This window comes from Argiope bruennichi, chromosome X1, assembly GCF_947563725.1.
Source record: "Argiope bruennichi chromosome X1, qqArgBrue1.1, whole genome shotgun sequence".
Classification (NCBI taxonomy): domain Eukaryota; kingdom Metazoa; phylum Arthropoda; class Arachnida; order Araneae; family Araneidae; genus Argiope; species Argiope bruennichi.
Window position 1 is genome coordinate 96,310,675 of NC_079162.1, and position 22,088 is coordinate 96,332,762.

At 27.8% G+C, this 22,088-nt stretch overlaps 1 protein-coding gene across 1 annotated transcript in view; it reads right to left on the reverse strand.

Annotated features, from left to right (window-relative positions):
- Positions 1-21,524, reverse strand: part of LOC129958574 (atrial natriuretic peptide-converting enzyme-like) — a 676,434-nt gene extending 654,910 nt beyond the window's left edge. Inside the window, exon 1 of the mRNA XM_056071145.1 lies at positions 21,147-21,524. The gene's annotated coding sequence lies outside the window, so the exon portion shown is untranslated. The remainder of the gene's footprint in view (positions 1-21,146) is intronic.
- Positions 21,525-22,088: the final 564 nt, after the last annotated feature.

Genomic DNA, 22,088 nt, shown 5'->3' on the forward strand with positions numbered 1-22,088 from the left:
ACGAACAACTAATGTTTATCGGCCAGAAAATAAGAGCAGATGCAGCTTCTGAAATTCGATCAATATATTTTGTACTTTTTCAGAAAAGTTTATAAGTAGTCTTCATTGAATATTCTTTTGATATCCTCGGTAGGCAATGAACTGTAACCGCTGCTCAAATATAAAATCCATATCATTATATTTTTTTGAATATATTTACATCTGTAGGCAGTTAGTTCTTTGGCCTGAAAACTCTGTAGAAAAAGTTGTTTTTTTTTTGGATAAAATATTGTGAATTATTTCTCTTATTTGTAAGTTAATATCCAAATATTGCTTCTTTTTACTGAATTCCATATCTGAACTTCTTATAATGATATTCTATTTATTCATTTCTTTAACCTTCCATTAGTCGGAACCATTTTCTTTCCTAAATAGCATCAATGTATAACATGGATTAAAAATTTATTCGCTGATATTCTGATACGGTTATAGTAATTTTCTTATACAGCTATAACTGTCTGTCGGTGTACCTAACTATAACAGCCAATCTTAATGATAATGTAGATGAAGATTCTGAAAAAAATCAAATTGCAAAATATTAAAATTTGAATATAGCAACAAAACTGGGATTAATGCAATCTGGTATGAGTATCTATTTGAAATTGTGACTAAAAGAGAAATTAAATATATCGTAATTTGACTTCTGAAAAGATACATTTTATGTTTGGAAATGATTTAAGACTTCACAATCTTCAAGCTTTTCTGCATCATTTTTTAAAAAAAATTTCATGATTAATAATTTCTATTTCTGTTTGATTTTCATTACAAATTTTAAAAATCTATTGTACGCTTCCTGTTAGTGTTTCCGGAAATAAACTTAAGAAAACGAAATTTTTATCCTCTTAAATGCATATAGAGTAGCATTCAGTATTGGTATAACGCAGTTAAAAGTTCATGCCCAGGTTGCATAGGCATTACAAAGAATCGTACAGTACCGGAAACTTAAGGAGTCTATTGGTAAGTAACTATCTCACAATGCTCAATTTCCTGTAACGACGTTTTCCCACAGAGTAGAACTTTTAAACTATATTATATGGTAGTACAGTGCAAATAAAAATATTTAGCCCCTTTGAAATGACTTGAGAAATGAATCTGTAGATAATATCAAATTTTTCAATGCCATTTCAAATGGCACAATATACACTGAGAAGACAAAAGTCATTGGATACCTCCTAATAACTGTCAGGTCTCCTTTTGCCCAGAGAAGTCCAGAAGCTCATCGTAACATCGACTCAATAAGTTCCTAGAAGTCCCTTGTAGAAATGTTGAACCATGCTGCTTCTACAGACATCAATAATTGCGAAGTTTTGTCGGTGCACGATATTATGTACCAATAGATCTCTCAATTATGTCACATAAATTTTAGAAGGGATTCATGTTGGGTGATTTATACGGCCATACCATTCGTTGGAATTGTTCAAAATGTTCTTCAAACTAACCACGAGCAGCTGTAGCCCGGAGACTTGGTGCATTGTCATTCATCAAAATTTCACCGTTGTTTGGGTACATGAAGTAAGCGAATGCCTGCAAGTGGTCTCAATTTCCAGTCAATGGTCGGTTAATTTGGACTAGAAAACCCAGTCCAATTCATGTAAAAAAGCCTACACCAATATGGATCCACCAACAGCTTGCATAGGGCCTTGTTCACAACTTGGATCCATAGCTTCGTGGGGTCGGCGCCACACTCGAATCCTACCATCAGCTCTTATCAACTAAATCCTGATTCATCTGACCAAGCCATGGTTTTCTAGTCCTCTAGAATCCAACCTATATGGCATCGAGCCTAAGAGTGGCATTGCAGGCGATGTCATGCTGTTCTCGCTACTCGTGCGAAGGCGCTCAAGTAGGTCTTCTGCTGTCATTGCCCATTAATGCCAAATTTCGATGCACTGTCCTAATGGACACATTAGCCACACTTCTTACATTAATTCCTGATGTTATTTCACTCAGTGTTGCTTGTCTGTCAAAACTGAAAATTCAACGCACACGCCGTTGGTCTCGATCATTAATTGTAAGCGGTTGTCCACAGCTTTATCCATGGTGACAAATTATGCCTGAAATTAGGTATTCTCGGACCACACTTGACACTGCGGATCTTGGAAAGTTGAATTCCCTAACGATTTTCGAAATTGAAGGATGCATGCATCTAGCTCCAAAAAATGTCTGTTAATTCCCATCGTGAACCCATAATCACGTCAGAAAACTTTTTACATGAGTCATTTGAACACAAATGAAAGCTTTGCCAATGCACTACACATTTATACATTTTGTACTCGATACTACTGCTATCTGTATATTTGCATATTGATATCCAATGACTTTTGTCACCTCCATATATAGCAAGCGTTATTTTACGAATCCTCTCCTGAAAGTACCCAAAAAATGGAGATAAGAAGCCTGCTCGGTGGATAAAACAAGATGTGGGATTCAACCGCCTCCACTTTAATGACGGGACGTAATCTTCAAGTTGGAAGTATTTTTCCATGGTCGCTGATTGTCAATAGAAGCGTTGTTCCATAGCCTCTGATGGTCGATAGAAATCAATCATAGTCTGCGCCACAGTGCTGCCGTGACGACTGTCATTCAGTTACCCTGGAGGTTTCTGCAAGACAGAGTGGATGACATTTGCTGTTGCGGAATTTTTTGCCAAGTCATATCCAGCCCATTCGTAAATCTGAAAACCGCCAAAATACGATAAAATCCATCTATTTACATTACTTTATATAATTATAAGCTATATCGGAAATCTCCATATCTAGATTTTAATCATTTGATAATTCAACAAACATTACAAATTAAATGTGCATTTTATTTTTTAAAGTAAGAAATGGGATTAAAATTCTTAATACTGATTCCCACATGACGTTTAGCTGAAATTTTTCACTTTCAGTTTTGCCTGTAATTTCTCATCAAACTCGCCAATTGAAAACATGTTAATTAGACAAAATATAAAAGTTCTATAGCAAAATATTGAAACATAACTGGGAAAAAACGTCCTGTCAACATTTCTTTACAGATGGACTGAGGCCATCAATGTTCGAAAATTAAAAAGTAATTAAATAAAGAATCGTGCATTTTGAAAACTCTAAATGTACCGGATATTACAAGTTATTAAAAAGAATCCATTAAATTTTCGATAAATTTCACCATGAATAAATGACTCCTTTAAAATTTAGTGTTGAAAAACTTGACTTTCATCGGCCAAGAAACAGGAAGAAATTGAGTTTTCTGTGATGAAATAATTCTAAAGTCAATAAATAAGCAAAACTAAGAATAAACAACAAGAAATCGAAAAGATAAGATCTAATAAGAAATCAACAAAATAGATTTCTAGGAGCTAACTACATTGAAGTAGAAGTAGTTCAAGGAAAACGTCACAAAAATGTTCCTAAATCTGGAGAAATGTGTTTCTAATCCATCCTGGGAAGTGTCATCAGAAAATGGCTAGTGAATGACAGAAAACCAAGATGATGTATCGTAGCTTGTACTTGACGGGATTTGGATGTAAAGAATAGAAAAGGAAGTGAGAAACTAATGTAGAAATTGCTAAAAATGGTCAACTTCAAAGGGATGAAATTGAAATAACAACATGGGATGAAAGAAAGAAAATTCTTCTTTTATAAATGAAAAAAAGTTTTAATAAGGAAAAAAAAGTGATTCACCCAAATTTCTATTTTTAATTAAATAATTTTTATAACTTTTCATTTAGCTTTTTTTTTACAACGAATTGCATTCAGTTGAAACATTTATATAGAATTCTTACATTTTTACTTCACTTTGGAAAAGGAGTTTTAGGATTTAAACTGTGAATTTTTTCAAAATTCTTTTCTGGAAAAATAAATTAAAAATATGTGAATTATTTCAAAATTAATAAATAATTTTACATTTTCAAATAAAATTTTAGGAAATTTAACTAATATTTTCTTGTAGAAGTGCACCATCTTATGTCAATATGTTTTTCAAGTAAGCAAGAATTCATCATTAAAAATAGAAAAACATTAAAATTCAATTCATAGCTTGCAATTTACAAGATAGTTTAAAAGTCAAATGTTGTGCTTTTAAAATCCTTTTTTGCCGTATTGATTGAATGAAGAATAGATTTTCTTTTATGTAAATTGCATAAATTTGTATTTTTATTATTGTCTATTAGCTCTGGGTATCATATATTCAATTAAAGAAAATTTCTCACATTCTCCTTATATGTTCAGACAGCAAAATTCTCAATATCATTCTCAGTATCAAATCGAAGAGACTATTATGAAAATTTTCGCTGAAGTAAAATATAATCAATTTAAGAAACCTTTATCTCGTCCCTTTGCAATTCTTGCCAAATTTTCTTACCCATTATATTTAGTGGAACTAGACCGAATAAATATAGTTTTTGCCTCCTGTTAACCAGGAGTTCAAAATGTAAAAAAATCTTTAAATTAAAATGAAAGTTGAGTTTTATTTTCTTTAAGCTTTGACTATTTGAATTCATTTCAGAACTAATATTTAAATAATGATATGAATGAGGTACAAATCTGACTAAAGGTTTAATAGAGTTTAGCTTCGTTATTCTAACCTCCCACTTTTAAATAACACCAGGGCTATGTTGATTCTTACCTAATAATTTTAAACCATAATCAAATATCAAGGACGAGACCTGAACCGGCTCTCCTTCTTTAAATTTCTTCCCGACGCAAATAAGAGAATATTTGTTCTCATTGCACGTAACATGCATTATGGCCAATTACACCCCAATTAACTGAAAATTATATCAACACTGTTATGGTACTTTAACCGATATGATGACAATATGGCAAAAGGAATGGAGAGAAGGCGAAACAGGTCGCTCTACATTCAATATAATACCGAAAGTTTCTCTACACGCTGCCAACTGGAACAGAACGGATGTCCTTTTCTTCACTGGACACGGTCCATTCCCGACATACCTACACAGATTCCATCTGGCCAACTCTCCTTACTGTAGCTGTGGGGAGATAGGATCCCCAATTCACTATGCCACCGAATGCCTACTGACTCTGTCATGGCACATGAGAAAGCCAGAAACAAGTCTCGAAGAAGAATGGTACAGGAGAGTTGCATCGAATACCCTTTCACGTGGCAAGATCCACTCCATAGTAAACCATATTCACAAATACCAAGACCTATTCAAGACTACACATTAGCTGAGACCAAAATGCCACATGTCAAAATCAGCCAAAATTATAACTTCAAAAGTCCCTGAAAAGTGCAGTTCTCGCGAAGGAAATCAAAACCACAGGATTCAGACGGACGCCACAGATTTCTGACTCTTTAGTGATTACTTATATGCTAATATATGCCATACAGATATTCTCAATGTAATTTATCAATTTTTCAATTAGTAATCTCATTTCCCTGTAAGTTCAACTCAAAGTCACCATTTGTTTAAGTATTCTTTTCCCCTCTATCCAGTTATTACATCACAAAAAAATTGAATATAGTCATGTAGGATTTGACACCAATGTAATTCTCTCTGGAGAACCCTGGATGGTCTGTCGTCTCTTTCTTTTTATCTTCTTTCTTTCTTTCTTTTTTTTCCCTTCCATCTTGTGCTCATCCAACTGGTTAGATAACTTAGTGTTATAGGCACCGGGGGCACAGGATGGCGTTATGTTATGTTATGGTACTTTCAATATATCACCCAGCATGCAGAATTTCGAAAAGCATTCTGAAGACAACACACAATATCTCAAGCTAAAAGGGGGTGCATTTTCGGAACTAGGCTTAGAGCTTGGAGCCTTCAGTTTCCGAAGTCAAGACTTTCCATCATGCCAGTGTGGTTCTAACATTTCTTGAGTTGGTATTTCAAAAATATGGTAAAAAATACATATTGTTAAATACGCAAATTATTTCTCATATTTCTTATTTTACTACCAAAATATAATATTTCTCCGTTCTTATGATATTTAGGAACTAATAAAAAAATGAACAAATTATCATTTCTAAATTGTCATTATTGCTATCATTATCTTTAAAGTGACTTCGGAGAAACAGGTTCAGTTTAATAATGCAGGATTTTCTTTTATATCAAAGATAGTTCCTCGTTTGGAAATCAATTATCTAAAATTTGAAGATTCGAAAATATAATTTAAGTGGATGTCTATATTTCTATAATTAGACTGTAAGAATCAGTATTAAAAAATGCTACATTTGTCATAGTCTAAATTTAAAAATTTTAAGATTTAACAGATGTTTCTCAAAAAAAAATTTGCAATTTTTTACAAAGTTTTTGATGTGATTGCTCTTTTTAAAGATTTTTACATCATGAGTTTTCAGAGTGCCTTTATTTGAAAATGAAATTTAAACGTATACAAATTGTTGAGTTTTCTACAAATTGCTATCTATATTAGCATCATAATAGAATTAGAAAAAGTAAAATTAATAAATAAAATAATTATGTAAGATTGAATTTCTTAGTAAATTTCGGTTCTTAATTAAGAAAGAAGGTTCTAGATAGTAATTATTTGGAGTACATTTGACTATTCCAATTAATTACTCTAATGTTAACTATTACTATTCAAAGGCAACTTTTTAAAGGGTTAAACAAAACACTTAACATCAGATGGACATTTGTATTAGCGTTAAAATTTTTCTACATCGATACAATAATTCTAATATTATCAATCAATTATTAAGTTCATATATTTAAGAGAGTAAAACAATCATGTACAAAATCGAAAACTTTTCTTTAAATCAGCATATTTTTCCAGAAGGAAAATTACAGCTTTACAAATCCGGGTACAAGGAAAAAAAGGGAACAATTCTTTTAAAGTCTCTTAAAGGAAAATTACTTGCCAGTTTTGAATTTGAATTTCATGGTTTCTGTTTTACATTTTTATGAAAGTTGCCTTAATTTATTCTATCTGGCACATTATATATTTAGCTTTCTTACCGGCAATATATTAAAAAACTGGGAACATCACAAAGGAAAATACGGCGTTGCTTAAAACCTCAGATGTTACTCAAATACTCTTTAAACAAACTTTAAAGCTGTTTCATTATGCTTTAGATTAGGTACGCAAAACATAAGCCGTATATTCTGCTTTAAAAATAATTTTTTAAAAAAGAATGAAGAATTCAAACAAAACAAATTCCCGAGATACAATGGAATAGCGTAACTAGAATTCTCTTTTAAAGGAGTAGAATTATAGACAAGTCTTTACTCCAAACTTGAAAAAAAGCAAATTTCCTCGATAGTGTGTACCCATTAAACGTAATTCTAAATTAACACCAGCGGCGTAGAAATAACCTTTTGTTCACGAAGGAGAGAAAAAACTTTTAATTGCTGTGACGAACACTGCCAAACCTATCTTTCCCTTATAAATGCTACGTTTGGAGAAAAATCCCAAGCGTGGAGGGGAACTGTGTTCGACGAACCTTTGAAGAGAAAAGATTTTTGAGAGAGTAGAATTAAAAGTGCTTCATATAAGAAAAAAAATGTTTTTGGATCTTACTTTGGAATAAAAAGCTCACAAAATAAATAATGTAAAGAAGAAAAATGTTCGGAAGTCTTTCACTTTGCAATAAATTTAGTGTGAAATTCTTCAAAAAGTTTAAAGTTTTCGGTACCTAAAAGGTTTTTGTTAGAATGTTCTGAAGACATTCCTCGAATCCATATTTTTGAAACTTGAGAGGCATAACAAATTTCATACTTTCCAATGATGCCTAAAATGTTAATTCTTTTCTTTAAATTAAGCTTGAATTCGTGCATGAAATTAAATTCTTTTAAAAGGTTCTAAGTTCATTTTTTAATTAGATTTTTAAATACAGAAGCGAACTTTGCTTGATCTTTCTTTCTCTTATAAACGCTGAACTTGATGTGAAATCCCAGGTGTGTTGGAGGACTCTGTTTAATAAGCCTTTTAAGACAAAGGATTTTTTAAATAGCTGAATTATTTTTTTTATATACGAAAAAGTAATGTTTTTAAAATTTCCTTTGGAAGAAAAACCTTTGGGAACAAATAATGAATGTATTTAATAAAAAATGTTTTGAAAAACAGATATTTTATTAAAAGATGGTATTTATATTAATTATTTTCTATTGTTTAGTCTTTAATATACAATTAATTATTTAAAATATTATGGGGTCTTAAAATTAATTTTTTTCCCAAATTCACTAATAAGTCGCTGCAGAATTTAATGAAATCAATTTATCAACTGGTAAGTAAGTGATGAAAATTACAATATCAATATCAAGAACAACACTAAATGAAATTTCAAAACCCTAGCACACCAGAAATTGAGTGAAAAACCAGTTTTGAAATTTCATTTTCATATATATAAAACAAGTCAAGTTAAATAAAAGTTTATAACATTTTTAGAAAATATTTCATATTGAAGCAACCTTTGCTTGAAATTCTTCAAAGCTGAAATTCCTTGGTTCCTACAAGTCTTTTATTAGAATGTTAGGAAGATATTCTGCCCAGAATATTTTATATATATATATATATATATATATATATATATATATATATATATATATATATATATATATATATATATATATATAAATACTGCATGAAAGGGTTCGCAGAACCCATATTTTTCAGTGATATTTACAACACTTTTTCCTGAATAAAGCATCAAGAATGCTGTTGAACAAGAGAATATTTACAGTACAGTTTCTTTTTTTCTTTATATATCAGCTCTTTACCTTAAGAAATTGTGTTGTTGTCAAAACAAATTGAAGAATTTACTAAAACTACCATATTTAAATGAACTTAAATCATATTCATTAAATAGATCACTGATTCTTTCATACAAGTTTAAAAGAATCAAATGTATGTACGCCTTAAAAATGCAGACTTAAACTGTTTTCAATCAACAAAAACTATATTGCTAAAAAAGTTTCAAATATTTATTTAAATTCTAAATTAACATTCACACTTCATTCCTCATGTTATTAAAGGAGGAAATAAAAAATATTTTACAAGTAATTTGTTTTTAGAATATCAAAAGTTAAAATAAACTGAAAAATAATATACATGCTATCAAACTTAACAATTTTCAATATGATTTTACAAATAGTGTCACAAAACTCAGGTATTAAAACTACGAAATGTATTATGATATGTCAATTACCTTCCTTGACATACGGTAATATTGTATCTAAATGACGTATGTCAAAATGTTTTTTTTTTTTTTTGCACTTCTTTTTCCGATTACAATTTTCAATTCAAAATAAAAAAAAAGTGAATCTACCAATATCTTTAAAAGGAAACCACTAAGATGTTTGTTTCTTTTTAAGCATTCATGTCAAAGATCGAAATTTCTGCTGCATTAATAATCTGGATCTTCATTCTCAAATGAAAGGCTAAAACGTCAAAATCTATTTCTTACTATGTTATATTATTAAGTACTGATCAAGGAATTTCCAACAAATCATTTTAGTGGCTTAATTTTGCTTGAAAATGAACAATAGAATAAATCTTATAATGAATTTAGCTTTGATATAATCTAAAAACAAAATCAACAAAGATCATATGTATTATTTTTGGTGCGGAATTCGTAAAAATATCATGTAATGATGATGAATATATTCTTCAAAAATTTTCAAATGGCTATTGAAAACAGTTATTCTTTTGTGGACAAGCTAAATATTGGTACTATCATAAAAAGAAATCATATAATGCTCAGCTTGCTGATGGTTTTCTTTCAGATGTCCCTGAATAGTATAATCAACGGGGTTGATCATACTATTCACAGAGCATATTTGGGACGCTCTGAGTTATTACTGAAGCAATGTTCTTGATGAAATCATTACACTACATCAGTTTTTCTTCCAGGATTTAAAATCTTTTTAGTATGAAAATAAAACTTCCTGTGTCAGGTTATTATCCATAATCCATTTTCAGCATGCCAATGTCTGTAGTGCTTTGTGTGTGACCTCATTGTTTTTAGTCGGATAATTCTGGAAACATTTAGTGCCCTATTTGAGACGTTATAGAAATTATTTGAGTTTCTAAAGCATTTTACAGTTATTTATTTGATACCATGCTATTGTTGGTTGTTTTATTGTATTGGATATGCTTGAAAAATAAACTGATTATTAATAGAAATATCACTGTTTTTGTAGTTCTAGTATAATGAAAACAATTTTTTCTCAGCATGAAACCTTTCTGACTTTTTCACTTACGAAAAATATAGTTTGAAGTTTTTCAAATGTGAATTAAAAGAAGTTTTTCCTCACAGAAGCTTCCATAATTTAAACTTTTTTCACATGGTAATTCTAATTGCATAGCGAATATATTTAAATTAATGATAAACGGTCTTAACATTGAATTGATTAACCATTTTATTATTTCCAAAAATCTTGCAAAAATAGTTTCTTCCAAAGCTATAAATATTAGTTATTGATTTATTTAATAAAGATACTTAAATTCCTCAGCAAAATATCTTTTGGCTGAAATATGAAATACATCCTCTAAAAATTCAATATGATGTCAAATTTTTTCACGCTTCTTTCTTGAACTTCCAAGTAATTCCAAAATATTAAAAATAATGATAATGGAACATTCAAATTTAAAACTTCTTTATGTATAAAAAGAGCACGCAATATTCAGAGAAATTCTTACCCTTGAAAAATTGATATAATATAAGAGATAATTATAAACAAACCGTATATTAAAAATGAAATTCGAAATTCTGGGAATTAAGTACTGCATTTCCACATTCGTAAAAATTTAAACATTCTATAATTAACATATTTTTTACTTCAGTTTTTTATTAACTTACGTTTATTATTCTATTTCATTTTTTCTACCTTTTATAAAATATTGATCTGGATTTTTTCGAAAATAGTATGCTTATAATCTTTCTTTTTCTCACACACACACACACACACACACACACACACACACACACACACACACACACACACACACACACACACACACACACACACAATTCTATTAATAACAGATATATATAATTTTTATTTTTTCATGTTGATGCCATCAGCTAGTTTGATTGTTGCATGTTTCCAGAACGTTACATTTCTTACGCAAATTCTCCTATATATATATTTATCTATAAATATCTTATACATATATAGACAAACATCTTCAAGAATTTACTTTAAAAACAAATGAACGCTTTTATACTATTTAAATAAATACACATTTTGTGAGAATAAAAGAACTCTAAACAGATGTTTGGCTTTGAAGAAAATATCATAAGCCAAGACCATCTATCATTTTATTTGAAAAAGTTAAATTTACCTTCCATAAAATAACAAATAAATATTGGCCAAAGAACCAATTCTTTAAATGCAGTTATTTAATTGGACAATTCTTTAATTACATATTCGTGTTTGCGACCTGATAAGCTTTCTCATATTGTAGACTTTTAAAAATATTGAAAGGTTTTCAGTTTTTCTAAATTCTGAATATTTAAATAATTAGCTAAGGACAATTAATACATTATTTTCAAAATATTTTTAACAAATTTTCTTATAATTTTTACTAAAGATATTTTTTTTTGTAATTGATCTTCAAAAAGGACCGATTTAATTATGATTTAACCCCTAAATGTATAATTGTGAAATAAATACCACGTTGATATTGTATGCAATCATTCATTTAAATTATGAAAAGTATCTTTCTCTAAAAGAATTTAACGTTATTATTCTAATATAACATAGACCTTCAAAGAAAAGGATTGATTATTTCTATTATTGATTGTTTGTAGCAATTTTTAATGAAATGAATTCTAAAGGCTTATTTTCCGTAAGCACACTTGAAAATGGTTTTCTCTTATGTTTCTACATTAAGGCATATATCAATGGCTCTAAAAGCTTTTATCTGATGCTTGAGAATCTTTAAAACGACAAAATTGTTATGTTCTCTCACGTACTGAAAATCTTGCAAATTCCTCTGAAAAGCATTAGCTGTTGAGACGAATAGCATCAGATCGTACAACATAATCACTAATTTTTTACTGTACAATAATGCATAACTTTATTTTAAATCTTCTTTACATATAATATTGAATTACTTAATACTTTAAGGACATATTTTACTTTTGCCAAGTATTGTTAAGTATTTTAACTTATTAAATTTAATAAAAAAAAATGTACGTTTGAAATTAATTTATGAATTATTTTTAACGTATTTATTACTATGTAGTCTATAGTTTCAAAAAGTGTGGATCATGAACAAAATTATATCTTTAATTAATCTCTATAATAAGTCTATAATTAAAGCAAATGTATTTGGAGAGGCCTTTATTTTCCTAGTAATGTAAAAGAAAAAACAAAAACAAATAAATAACGCTACCCCTGTTTTATTCTATGTCAAGGCTTTTTAAGCTATGGGTCAAGACTATAGAATAATATAACACTGGAATTACTGAAATCTTGATAGCTTTTTTGTTCAGCTTTTAGACTTGTAAGTAATGATTATTGAAAACCATTTGGATTATTGAAAGCTTTTATTATTAATAATTATACATCATTTTCTTATTACTTTTTAAATTTTGTAGTCGCAAAAAAATTTTCTGGACAGACTACGGTTTAAAATCCAGTTTCTAATTTTCCTAAGGCGACAGTTGCCGATACTCCTTCCATAAAACGTGACAGAAGAGCGTGCGCTTTGCTATTCCTGCCAACGCAATTGAAAGTTATTAGGACTGGTGCAAGTTGTAATTCTCCGAGAATTTTTCTCTCTTTAGATGCATATTTACTTCTCTCTAAAAACAGATAGACATCGGATATGGTAAAAAAGGAAGGGGCTGATTATTTTCCTGATTTAAATTATTGATAGATTTAAACATGTAAATAAAATTAATAATTTAGCGATTAAATGTATTCATTAATTTGATGGAGCAACAATTCTACAATCTGCAAATAATATGCGAATTGTTACTAATAAATATAATATAAAATATATCAGATATAGAAGGACAGGGACATTTTATAAATATTTGCTCGAATTAATGCCTTATTATATCGAACATCATTTTTTTAATGACTGGTTGCTTAAAAATGCTGGAATTTATAAAAAAAAAAACCCATTAAATTTTGTGTTACAGATCCTTAATTTTTATATTATTAATATAAAAATACCCAATGTTTAAAAAATTAAAAAAAAACTATTTCTTTTTTATAAAATGATGATAATTGCCCTTAAATTGTAAAAAATTAGAGTTGCTATTTTCATTTGTTTTTTATTAAATAATAAAAATATTGTTTTTTAAATAAACACATCGAAGACTAACTAAAATACCGTGAAAAATATTACTACCCCTTATAATTTTTATTAAAAGAATTAAATTATTATTTAAAAATTAAAACATTTGCATAGCTGACAAATCATTATTTTCATGGGAGAGATGAATTATGACCATCAAGGGTTTTAAAAAGTTGGTTTTGTGAGAAATCATTACCCTAGAAAGGATTAAGGCATATAAAGTGGTAAAATTATGCACTACTCACATGCAAATTTAAAATTTCAAACAATTACTTGAAAAGCATCAGTTGATATTAAAAATTAAGCCATAACATCTGTTTTTGCTGAGAGGAAATCGAAACATCTGTTTATATAATCGAAACATCTGTTTATATAATCGAAACATCTGTTTATATAATCGAAACATCTGTTTACATAAATTGTCTATGATTATTCTATTCATTCAGTTGTTTTATTGTTAATAAATTTCTGTTTATTCATGATTCTTCTACCTAGCAAATGTATACTGAATTGATTATTCTATTTTACTTACAAATAAGTATATTTTTACACAACTAATTTATTAATTTCAAATTGCTTTCAATGTATTTGTACCCGAAAAATTTTAATAAAAGAACATGAACAATTCTTCATAAAAGCTAAAGATCAAATTTTCTACTAGAATTCACGATGTATTTATAACATGTCTCTATTATATAAAATTATTGTAGAATCTGGAGGAGAATCATAAAAATACATATTATTAATATTTTTTTTATTTATCACCATCAGATATTCCCAAATACTCTCGAAAAGTCTCTCGACTAAGTCGTTAAATAGAATTATTCTTACGTTCCATAGAAGTTAAAATCACTATTAAAATTTCCATAATCTAATGCATCTTTCTCTGATCGTTATTGTAAGATTGCCGTAGGCGTCAGTGAAATATATAATGATGCAATTTCAGATATTGTAAATTTATAAACAATGCATTTTAATGCAACGTTTGCGCATAAAATTCTTTCAAATTATATGTATTTCAAAACACGTTATCAAATCCATTACACTTTTGATAATATATTAAGCAATGTAATTTACAGCATAAAAATTAGTAAAACTCTACTTAAAACTTTAATATAAATTAAGAATTGAGTGGAATTAAATTAATAACTTTTAATAAAATTGAATTATTTATCTCTTTTAGTAGTTTTAAAATGTTAGAAATTGTGAAGTTGTTTTATAGATAAAAAAAAAGATATCACTTGTAAATGAACAAAATTTATATTTCCGAATTTTTATTTATATGTTTTGAAAATTTACGAAGACGAGAAATATTTATCAGTTGCAGCATCAACATAGAATGCAGAATATAAAAATCGGAATTAATCAATAAAAAATTAATACCTTAAAAGTCCAATAGGCTTTTGGATTTGAAAGCGATTATTAAGCGAATAAGAATTAGTTTATTAATAATTAAAATTTCGAAATTGTTTAGCATAGTTATTCAAGCACATATAAGCATTCATCTTATGAAGATGTGATGTAATTGCATTAGTAATCCCAGTTTCAGTAATGTTTTACTTTTGTTATGAACAATTTATGCAATTAAGAACAATTAATTAAAAGAAAATGTAATTTTTTTATATTTTAAAAGAACGAAATGCTTTTTTTTTCAGGGAATGAAATTTATTTATGTTTTTACTCTTTGGTAGTATGATTCACTGACATTTAACTTAATTAGTGCATTATGTACTAGCCTAACCTAAGGTCGCAAAGGCGTGATGGAAAATTCTCAGCCTTAAGACCAAAGAACCATAAGTTCGAGGGCGATTATATCTAACTTCCTCCATGTGTGCTAGAAAGAGGCGCATAAAGTCTGTTGGGATTAAACATCTTTCTGCAGGTGTGATGTGGTGTGGTGTGGATGTTTGAAGAAAGTACTGTTGGCAGTTTTCTCCACTTAGTGTGTGTTTCCGATACTCAGAATTGATAAGTCAAAGACGGAGCGTTAACCTTAATAAACTAAATTTAATCCATGATGTATATCTCTAAGAAGCAATAAAGTTTAAAAAAAATAAGCCCATCAAAATGCGAATGTTTGATAAAATTTTATGATTTCCTTTAGCTACTAGTGCCTAAATTAAGAGCATTGTACATTTATTTAATTTGAAAGATTAGTGACGAAAAATGTCCAATACATTAATAAAATTACTAAAACAATTCGCACTTCACAAATTGATAAAGGCTTTAATGATTTATTGATAATATCTATTCAATAATATTTTATGACAATGATTATTTAATGATAATATATTTTATGACTAATAAATTTTATTGATTTATTTTTATAACTTAATTATGTATCACATCATCTTTTCACGTAACTGAAAGTTAGAATCCGAATTAACTATTATATTACTATGGGGAGGAAAACTAATAAATATTCCATACTCAATCTTCCACTATTTTACTGTACCTTTTTTTGACAATATCTAATTGATAATATCTTGTAATATCTGAGAATATCAATATATAATATCTCGTAAAACTTGAATAATATTTCAAGCACTTTGAACTCTCCTTTTTAAGCTAAAACGCAAAAAATAAAAGCTTCAGAATCTTTCAAAAATTTATAATTTTATAAATATTTCTTCTAAGGTAGTAGTTTTCAATATTGGATTGCAGAAGCACTTTAAGATTTCAGGAAAATATTAATTTTGTTGTGAACATTGCATACAGATTTTTATTTTGTATTTTTTTTTAAATTGAAAATCATGAACTTGTTATAATTATTTTATAATGATTAAATTTGACATTATTTCAATTTTTATAGGTTCAAAAAAAAGCTTTTATTTAACATAGTCAATAAATATAAAATCCTAATTACTTAAAATATAATAAAAAATTCAGTAAGCTGAATTAATCAAAGCGTATTTATTGCTTCCTTTGCTGAAACATTTGGCCTATTTCAGATCTTGCGTGATAAAACACCATACACCAATGTATTATACTCTAAATGAGGTCCGATAATTGAATGGTAGCAAAAGTGTTCCTAGGATGTTAAAAAAATCAAAAGAGATCACTTTAGTGAATAGCATAAATTTTGTTTAAGTATATAGTTTATTTATAATATATAAGAATTTATCGACTGAAAGCAAATTACTTTCAAAAATTTTGAAATACATGATTTCAAAAATCCTATTTTATTACTAAGTGCAATTTTTCCTTTAGTAAGGAGCATTTATTCACCCATTTTACCAGCAAGAAAATATTTTCTTTTGGATTTGGTTTTAAGTCAAAGTAAATTAATTAAAATTGCATTAGAGAATTTTTTTTTTTGAATTTGGTTTTAAGTCAAAGTAAATTAATCAAAATTGCATTAGAGAAAAATTTATTTTAAGTCAACTAACATATAAAATTAAAGGTGAAAATCTATGAGTGGTAAATTGATTTTTAGAATATTAAATAATTAGCAAAGTTTCATTCGAAATATTTGCTAACTGACATCAGTTTTTCACTACATTTGATTTAATTTTCAAAACCTATATTTCGAAGTTTATGAAAAATAAACGATATTAATTCTGCAAAATTTTAATTTTAGCCGTAATGAACTCAATTATAACATTTAGTAATAAGAAGCATTATTCAAATTAAATTAATAACTTTGAATAAAAAAGAATTTTCAATCATCTGGTAAATAAAACTAAGTAATTGGTGAAAGAAATCACCGATATTTTTAGAAGTGCTTATATTATAGGTCAGCTAAACAAAACAGCGTCTGATAAGAATTTAAATTTTGCTGTCGTTAGTTGACTAATTCTAATTCCCTATTAAACTTTCAAATTTAGGTATTCAAATTTGAAAGCAGGATTTTTTTCTGAATAATTAATAAAGGGAGATTGGAATATATATCAAGCAAAGCGAAAGTTTTCCGAGAAAAAAATTACGAGATTTAGGAATAAAGTGTAGCGTTAAAAGAAGGCATGCTATCAAAAGAATATTTCGGTTTATTTTTATGTTTCGTTATATTTTAAAATTTTAGTGTTTCAGTTATATTTTGCTGAATGCTTTATAATAAATTAGTATTGTTTTTGGCAAATGCACTATATATTTCAGTCCTTTTTAAGAGTGTATTCGTTTATTTAAAAAAAAAGTACTATTTTACAAGCATTTCAATAAAATATTTCAATTTCATTTTTCGTAAAAACTTATTTACCCTCATTTCACTGCAGATTAACTCTGCAGTTAATTACTATTGCAATATTTTGAATTTGGGAAGAATTACGTCATTTGATAGTCTGTGTTCACGCAATCTAACTTTTTCATTCGATATTCTTTACATAAATCAAGTTGAAGTCACGAATTACAAAAAAAATAATTGACATGAAAACGTAATTGGAAAAATAGTAGATGCCTTATCTCAACCATATAAGAATACTAGATTACAAGCAGTATGCAACATGTTACTCTAATTATTATATTAAAAAAAGATGTCGAAAAATCTCATTTTTCAAAATGCATTGTCTGATTCCGATTGAAAACGAAACTAAAGATCTAGCTTCAGAAAATTACAAAAATAAATAAATAAATAAAATAATAATAATAATTACAATAATACTATTTCGAGTAAACACGATTTGCTCATAAATATTGAGGATGTTTTGCTAGTTAAATTGCCCTTTTGCTTTGAGTTTTCGATTGAAATATGCAAAATAGGCAGAAAGAGTAGTTTTTTATTCTTTCTATCTCAGTTGAAATAATTACCATGCACGCTATTCGCGAATGATTGCTCTAAGCAATCATGTACACGTTCCTTTGTATCAATCAAAATTCGTTTGCATGTTGTTATAAACAAAGAAAAATTATGAGTATTACTAAAAAATTCTTTTAGACGAACAAAAACTCTTGAAAATATATTTTAAAAAAATCATTACAATCGCCAAATCAGTTTGTCTTCGATGAAGCGCCATTATTTCACATAAGAATTTTTTTTGAATACGACATGAGTCTAATCATATAGTATCTGTTTTGAATCATATTTAAAATCGTCATTCAATTTTTAAAAAGTAACAAACTTTCGTTACTTTAAAAAAAATTATTACTTAATAGTTATTTAAAAGATATGTGTATTAACAGTACACATATTTTTTTGTGTAAACAATGTGAGAAAGTAATATTAAAAATGAAAATTAACGTTAATTGCTTTTTTAAGAAATTTGTTAGAACGTAAGTTAAAACGTAACGTTAAATTTTTTAAAAAGTAAAAAAGTTCGTCTTGGATGTTATTTTTTAACATGAAATACAGGTTTCATATCTACCTCGATATAGGCCAAAAATCACTATCTAAAGGATTTAAGACACATACCTTTTTTTACGGAAACAATATGAGAAAGTAATGTTGCAAATTCAACAACTTTTCAATCAAGAAAAATGTCCAAAATATTTTCAAAAAATAAATGATCACTTTTGATTTTGATAAGTATATTGGTGTAACTTGTATATAAAATATTTGATGAAAATGGCTTATCTAAAATTGCTAAGACAAATACAACTCACATTAAAATTTTAGAATTTGCGCAGCTTCGGATGAAGAAGAAAGAAAATGTAGCTAAATCCAAAAGTCTAGTTATTTTATTTTTATTGCAGAATTAAATTAATTCTAAACTTCATTCACGTAAAAAATCATCTGTTTTCAGATGAATTAATTATTAACTTTCATAAGGAAATACACTTTTGCCTAATACGATTATGTACAATTGCTTGAAAAATGTCTCAATCATTATGCTCAATGCTGCGATCCTATATTTCTCCCCCACAAAAATATGTGAAATCAAAATTTTAAAATTGTCTTATATTCAGTATAAAAAGTAACAATCAAAATTCGTTTAAAGTGAATGCACCAATAAATGATTAATCTATGATTCTAAAAAGTCTTTGCAATTAATTACAATATTACATAATTCAAGAAGGGCAATTTAGGAATTAAGGTAATATACGCATATTAATAAAAATATTTTAAGAACTGTTAACCGATAATGAGTAGTCAAAACATTCATTAAAGCATTCATTAAAAAAATATACTGCAGTAATGCTAATGTAACTTCTCCTACAATTCACTTCAACAGTTTGAATTGACTGAACAGCAGTTTCTTATTTCTTTCCATTTCAAATACAAGTTTAAAAATAAATAAGGAAAATAATTTAACGAAGTAATCTTTGACGCGGAATATATTTAAATTTTAAATGATTTAGTGCATTTATAACCGAATCAATACTCTTATACGTGATTTCCTACAAATATTTCGTTTGCATTTAAAAGTATTTCGAAAAAATTATTCATAAACTAGAATCACATTTCTTTTAATGTATTAACCTTTTCAATTTATTTAAAATTGTGTATTCTAATATATCTGGGGTTTCTACAATCTTTCACTAAACTTTTAAACATACAATTTATGTAGATTGTAAAGATCATGCTAATTTTATTTGGAAAAACTTTTCTTTTCATATTTATATTGCTTTTAAATTTTATTTTTCTTATTATCTTTGCAGTAAATATTTCATTTGATAAATAAATTTCTTCAAAAAAATGTCGTAGCACATTTACGTTAAATAATATTTTGATTCTAGGTTTCACTTTAAAATATTTAGTTTCAAATAGCAACACATTCACACAAAAAAATTAAATAATTTTTTCAAATTAATTCTCATAAAATAAAAAATATTAATATCAATATTATAATAAATGCATTTTTTACATTTGGTTTGTCTAAGAAATCAAAACATTGAATAGATTATAAGTCAAATTTAAGTCATTTCTTTTTGATGATTTTTAAAATGTTTGAGTTTAAGAAAGTATGAAAAAATGTTAAAAAAAGCTTTAAAATTAAAATAAATTTCTTAACACAGATATAATAATTTCTGTTAGAGAAATGCTTATAGCATACTTTATCTTATATTACTTCAATATATATTTCAGATACAACCTGTTACATTTAAAACAAACAAAATTTTGGTGATATAATTTATTATTAATTTATAAAGCTCTAGCTAATTGCATTTATCTTAAAACTAAGTAAAATAGAAATATTATAAACTAGAACAGGAATTTAAATCTTCAAAGACTTAAAATATTATATGAGTTCGGTGATTCATCCTTTTTTCAATCAAAAGTTTCAAAAACAATTTTTCATGGACTAATCTAAAACAATTCTATTTTTTTCATGTTTAACTATATTTTTATTAACTATTAATTTAAAACTTTTTATTAAAAAACAAAATTTAAACTACGCAAAAGAATTTTTATTATACTAAGCGCTGACTTCATTTTAGATTTTATTTTACATCTTGAAGTATTCACTAAAATAAATTTCTTTCATCGCATTTCATTAACACAGCTACTTTGACACAGAAAAAGACTACGTACCTCAGCGTAATCATATTATAATATTTATACAGAAACATTTCGTTTGAAATTATTAATTTTTACTCTAATTATCATTTCAAATTATCATCAGAGATTACAGAGGTAATAAGAGATAAATAACTTTAATAAAAGAATTATTTTTCAGCTAATTTTTTATTTTATTTTTTGCAAGGTAAATAGCAATGTTCCGAAGAAAAAAAAATTATGTAATTTATACAGAATTATTCGATTTAAATCAGTTTAGAACTTTTCATCATTTATTTGTCCAGATTTTATATTATCGTCTGATATTATAAAATTAACAATTAACTTTTTAATAATAAATAATCTTCTTTCTAATAAAATAATTTTTTTAAGTTATTTTATATACGCATCACCATACGACAAATAGGAATATTTCATTATCTCCTTTCAAACGAGGCCGAAGGACAAGCGGTGGCAGTTAAAAAAAAAATCTGCGAATAAGGAAAAAAATAATTTCTCATTACCTGCTTTTCAAAACAACTTCGTGGGAAAGATTCAGTCACAAATTGTCTTTGGAATGTCTATTATTGTTTTTGCACTGGGAACAATAACTGTAGTACCCACGTGCTTCAACTGTCGCTCCTTGTAGAACAGAGTTCAAAGCGAAAACAGAAAGAGCAGCGTCCTGGAAAGTAAGTGCGAAACTTTTTCCAAACTTTTCACTCTTCGAATTTTTTTTTAAATACTACGCTCCCTATTTGTTTCTCACTATTCACCCACAAAGTTAGAAGATCCAATATCGCAGGCTTGTTACTATAGTAACGGTCAGCGAGAAAAAAAGATCCAAGTCTAGATTCGGCCGCTCTAGATCAATGTTCCCCATGTGTTCGGGATGATGACTCCGCGATCTGCCGCGGTATAATGCCGAATGGGGTCTGTTTCGCCCAAGTGGCCGCCTACAGCGAGCGTACTGCCGCCTACCAGCAAACAGAAACCACGAGGAGAGGAAGAAAAGAATAATGTGGTTAGTTCCCCTAAAGTTTCACAGGTCAAATATTTCCTAACCAAAAGAAAAGGAAATGATTTCGCTGGGAAAAGGCTGTTTAACTTTGCCCATGTTCTGTCCAGTCCAGAAAAACTGCTGTTTGGAATTTTTTTCCCCCTTAAACTTCTTTTTCTTTTCTTTTAGCGAAGAAAATTTAAAACAGTGCGGCATTGATTACTTAAAAAGACAGTTTTACGAGAGTGAAATAAACCGAAACCGAGGATTAACTAGTAAATAGATGAGACTCCAAGGTAGATAGGAAATAATTTTTTTTTATAGTTTTCAAGGTATAAAAAACGCTTTAAATAACTACATTTGTTTAGAAAATTTTCCAATCAAAACACTGTCACAAATTTAAAAATGTGTTTGGAAATGGTTAAATTTGATGTTTTACTTACTGTTATGTTAGGAAAGATTTTAA